Source organism: Xenopus tropicalis, chromosome 6 (genome assembly GCF_000004195.4).
Source record: "Xenopus tropicalis strain Nigerian chromosome 6, UCB_Xtro_10.0, whole genome shotgun sequence".
Taxonomy (NCBI): Eukaryota; Metazoa; Chordata; class Amphibia; order Anura; family Pipidae; genus Xenopus; species Xenopus tropicalis.
In genome coordinates, this window is record NC_030682.2 from 114022959 (window position 1) to 114028656 (window position 5698).

Genomic DNA, 5698 nt, shown 5'->3' on the forward strand with positions numbered 1-5698 from the left:
GACGGTTACATAGCTCAGCCTGGGCAAAGGCTGGAAGATACCATTGCAGCCTAGAGACGGTTACATAGCTCAGCCTGGGCAAAGGCTGGAAGATACTATTGCAGTGCAGAAACAGTTTCATATCTCAGCCTGGGCAAAGGCTGGAAGATACCATTGCAGCCTAGAGACAGTTACATAGCTCAGCCTGGGCAAAGGCTGGAAGATACCATTGCAGCCTAGAGACAGTAACATATCTCAGCCTGGGCAAAGGCTGGAGGATACCATTGCAGTGCAGAAACAGTTACATATCTCAGCCTGAGCAAAGGCTGGAAGATACCATTGCAGCCTAGGGACAGTTACATAGCTCAGCCTGGGTAAAGGCTGGAAGATACCATTGCAGCCTAGAGACAGTTACATAGCTCAGCCTGGGCAAAGGCTGGAAGATACCATTGCAGCCTAGAGACAGTTACATAGCTCAGCCTGGGCAAAGGCTGGAAGATACCATTGCAGCCTAGAGACAGTTACATAGCTGGAAGATACCATTGCAGCCTAGAGACAGTTACATAGCTCAGCCTGGGCAAAGGCTGGAAGATACCATTGCAGCCTAGAGACAGTTACATAGCTCAGCCTGGGCAAAGGCTGGAAGATACTATTGCAGTGCAGAAACAGTTTAATATCTCAGCCTGGGCAAAGGCTGGAAGATACCATTGCAGCCTAGAGACAGTTACATAGCTCAGCCTGGGCAAAGGCTGGAAGATACAATTGCAGCCTAGAGACAGTTACATAGCTCAGCCTGGGCAAAGGCTGGAAGATACCATTGCAGCCTAGGGACAGTTACATAGCTCAGCCTGGGCAAAGGCTGAAAGATACCATTGCAGCCTAGAGACAGTTACATAGCTCAGCCTGGGTAAAGGCTGGAAGATACCATTGCAGCCTAGAGACAGTTACATAGCTCAGCCTGGGCAAAGGCTGGAAGATAGCCACAAAAAAAGCACTGGCCTTCAAAGCTGCAAAAATGAGACAAGCCCTATAAAAATCTTTAATGCGGAGGTGCAAAGATTTTTATAGGGCTTGTCCCATTTTTGCAGCTTTGAGTGCCAGTGCTTTTTTTGTGGCTATTGGAATTCGGGAGGGTACCGATCCCTCCAAGCAGTGTGCACCGAGCGGTAATTTTTTGGAGCTAAGGGTGTGCGGGTAGGATCTCCTGTTCTTCAAAGGCTGGAAGATACCATTGCAGCCTAGAGACAGTTACATATCTCAGCCTGGGCAAAGGCTGGAAGATACCATTGCAGCCTAGAGACAGTTACATATCTCAGCCTGGGCAAAGGCTGGAAGATACCATTGCAGCCTAGAGACAGTTACATAGCTGGAAGATACCATTGCAGCCTAGAGACAGTTACATAGCTCAGCCTGGGCAAAGGCTGGAAGATACCATTGCAGCCTAGAGACAGTTACATAGCTCAGCCTGGGCAAAGGCTGGAAGATACCATTGCAGCCTAGAGACAGTTACAATAGCTCAGCCTGGGCAAAGGCTGGAAGATACCAATGCAGCCTAGAGACAGTTACATACAGTATGTGCTGTTCTTATTATGGCTAAGGTAGAAGTTATCTAAGGGGCATATTTATTATGCTGTGTAAAAAACGGCGAGAAAATTCGCCACACATCGCCAGGCTTCACTGTGTAAAAATGGCGTAAAATCGCCGTAATTGTTTTACACTTTTTTTCTTCCACCGGAACTAATGGAAAATAATGGCGTAATATCCGCATTCAGATGGCGATCTTTTCCATTTATTTTACACAGCTTTTTACTCCGTTTTTTTGTCGAATTAGTTTTACACAGCATAATAAATATGCCCCTATGTAACTTTCATTTCACTTACTTTTTATTTTGTGTCTTTTTCAGTTATTTGCCTTTCCATTCTGCTACCTCCAGCCAAAAACCGAAGCAGCTCTTTATTGATTTTCAGGCTGGATTTGTATTGCTATTTTCCTCATTACTGTTATGTCTCATCTTCCAGTCTGCTCGGCTTGCTTTAGAGGAAATGAAAGTTAAAACGGCGTTGAAATACACTGCACATCACAACTTCAGTGCCATGGTACCGCCATGTAAAATTACACAGATTCGCAAAGCTAATGAATTTTGTTACACTTTTGAATAAAAGAGGTCATGTAATGAAAGTTTTAGTTGAGAAAACAGTAGATTATGGGGCTCACTGCACATAACGCAAAGTTAAAAACGCTATTAGATGTTCAGTGATAATAACAATAAATAATAAAGAATAAACAAAAAAGGACCATGTGCATTTAATTTTATAATATAATATATCATGTTTGATACATAATGCCAGTGTATTAAAAAAGCATACCCAGGCACAATAAGCATAGTAAAACACAATAAGGGTGTGGAAAAAAAGGTGTGATACACAAATTATGCCAATATACTAGTGGTCTTTGGGTTGGCCATACTGGTCCACTAGTCCAAACTGGTCCAAACTTTTAAATCACTGATTGCTTAACAACTATACAAAGTACCGATGCACCACCTGACCCTAACCCGTAACCGATGCTTTTATTATTTATATACTGGTGTCTGACCCACCCATCACTGATGTCACCAGAGTGGGTGAACATGTATATAAATAAGCCAACGGCAGGTGGCACACTAGCATTGTGAGTGGAATGGACAGCAAAGTTTGCCTAAAGACGTGCTTTGCCAGCCCGAACCCATCTGACCTGTGGGTTTCGGCATAGTCTGCACTAATATAATACAAAGTAAGCAGACGCCATGAAGTGGGGATCACCACATAGTGGGTCACCTGCAATTACCACAGGGGGGCCAGTCAAAAAGTTTGTGGGGGTAGTACTGCACCACATTACTGAGTGAGCTCCTAGGGAAGATTATTTTATAAACACTGTAATGTAATTCTTTGTAATAGATGATATGATTTTCACAATTGTCATGCATGGGGTTAATCAGTAGTGAAACTAGCTATACAGCGGGGTCTGCTTTATTGCAGTCCCTCATTCCCTACCTTACTTTTAAAATACTGGTACGGAGCATTATGGCCCGGGAGGTGCAATACGAGCGGGCCAGGGGGGAGGAGGTTAGAGTAGGGACTGTTCACCAGAAGATTAGTTTGCAGTGGTGTGACTAAGTTACATCACTGGGGTTAATCACTAAGAACTACAAAATAGCTTAAAAAAATCATTGATTTAAACTAATTATTACACCTTTTTGGCATAAAACATTTTACACACTTTAATAAGTATGCCCACGTCTATTCATGTTATTTAGTTTTCATGTGTTTGTTTATTTGTAGTGCTTGAAGATTAATACCCCTCAGCACATGAGTAAATATTTTCCAGTATTCCCAGTATCCACTGTTGTTCAAGGTAAAGGTTAATGTATATATAGCACAAGTAGGTATGTAAAGAGCTGCACAGCCTCTGGTGCTATTTAAATAACCAAATAGATACTACTTTGCTTTGATATTGGTGCATCATGCATTTTAATTTGTTACTACAATTATTTTGTATTTCTGGGTAAAATTGTGGGTAAAATAATGGAGATTTGCATAAAAAAATTGCACTTTGTATGCTTTGTTGCCTTCACAAATGAGCCCTTAAGAGTTCCTCCAACATGCAACTTTATATTGTCCTTGAACATGAAAACCTTAACTAGCAATCTGTTATAGGTTTAACAAAAAAAGTAAAAAAAAAACTGAAAATCATCACAGCTTTGCTTAGCCCTGCAGCATGTATTTTGGCATATAATACACAGATAGTGAAATATTTGGCACTGGATTGTCATAGCTCAGAGTTTGAAAGAGAAATACTGCCATCTTTTGGCACTTTATAATATAAGAAACAAATCTACATAAACTAAATAAAACACATGAAATTGCAGGTTTAGGATTTATTATTCAGAATGCTTGGGACCTGGGGTTTTCAATTTAAGGGGTCTTTCCATAATTTGGATCTTCATTCCAGTCTGCTAAAAATCTTTCAAAGATTAAACACAATAGGATTGTTTTTTCACCAATATGGTGCAGGTTAGTTTCCATCAAGTACAAGGTACTGTTTTTTTATTATAGAGAAAAAAGAAATCATTTTTATTAATTGGAATTATTTGCTTTAAATGGACTTCTTTAAATGGACTTCTTTTCTGGATTATGTGTTTGTGGATAATAGATCCCATACCTGTTTATTTGTAGATGTTAGGAGGTATGTTCTAGTGCCAGTTATATGTTCATATTTACAGAGAGTCAGTAGGGGTCATTTACAACCACAAGTGCAGTGAGCTAAGCGTAATTTCCAGGAGAATCTACATGTTTTTCCTATTATGCAGCTTTTGTTCCCAGAATTCCAGCTTCACTGGGCTCGCCAAGGGGAGCTGTGCTTGAGACAACTGTGGCTGTCAAAATGAATATAGCAATTGCACTTTAAAGTAAATCAGACACAATTACATTTAAAGATTTCCAGGTCCAGCAGGTCCCCTAATGTGATTAAGGCTGATGCCACGAGGCGTTTTTATGCTGCGTATTTTCGAATTCTCTCAGCGGCTGAAAAATGCACAATATCATCATCCAGAGAAATAACTTGAAAAGACTCGAAGCAAACCACACAATTCGGAAATACGCTAGAAAACGCCTTAGCACGGATTTTTCAAGCGTTGGCCGAAATACGCCGCTATTTGCACAGCAAGCTATTCCTATGTATACACAAAGGCAGCTGCCAGACCTAGTGGAAATACGCAGCGTTTTTTACTATTTCGCACTATTAGCACCATGGAAACGGGATTTGCTACGTCACCAGTACTAGGCTGAAAAACGCCATAGTCAGGGGCTGTGTGGCTTGTGCGGCGTTTTAAGGCTGAGAAAAAACGCAGCGTAAAAACGCCACGTGTGGCATCAGCCTGGAGAATGCAAGTCAAAATTTAAAAAGCATACTGCCCAATAGTCCTCCTATTGTTTAGTAAAAACGCCACACTTTTGGCTCACCTAATCAAATATTTACTCAGTCACACTTACTTCACATTTTCTATCTGTTTTCTTGAACAGGCAGCCATCTTTAAAAAGGTATTCTCCCTTCCTTTCCCTCCTTGCTTCATACTGCACATGTGTTTCATTCCCTCCCCCCCCTCCCCTCTGCCAGATCTGCTTCTGATTGGCTGGTGGGTATGTGTAGCTCAGAACAGCAGACAGGATCAAGTTACACACATGCTCAGAGAATAGGAAGGCTGCCGCTGGCACCTACAGGAAGGATAGGGAGATTTCAGTGATGTCACTGTAGTCTTCACACTGCTGTAGGCTGCCAGCACCATATCTCAGAGAAGCAAGCAGGGATCTGGGAATTTAGGTATGCAGTGGGGCTGATTTACTAATCCACGAATCCGAATGGGAAAAAATTGGATTGGAAATGAACATTTTGCGACTTTGTCGTATTTTTTGCGATTTTTTCGTCACCGTCGCAACTTTTTCGTAGCCGTTACGACTTGCGCGTTTAGTCGCGACTTTTTCATAGCCATTATGCCTTTCGTGAATTGTTGCGACTTTTGCATAGCCATTACGACTTTCGCGAATTGTCGCGACTTTTGCATAGCCATTACAAATTACGTGAATTGTCGCGACTTTTTCATAGCCATTATGCCTTTCGTTAATTGTTGCGACTTTTGCATACTGAGTGCTCAAAAAATTCGCGAAAAAAACGCATTCGGAC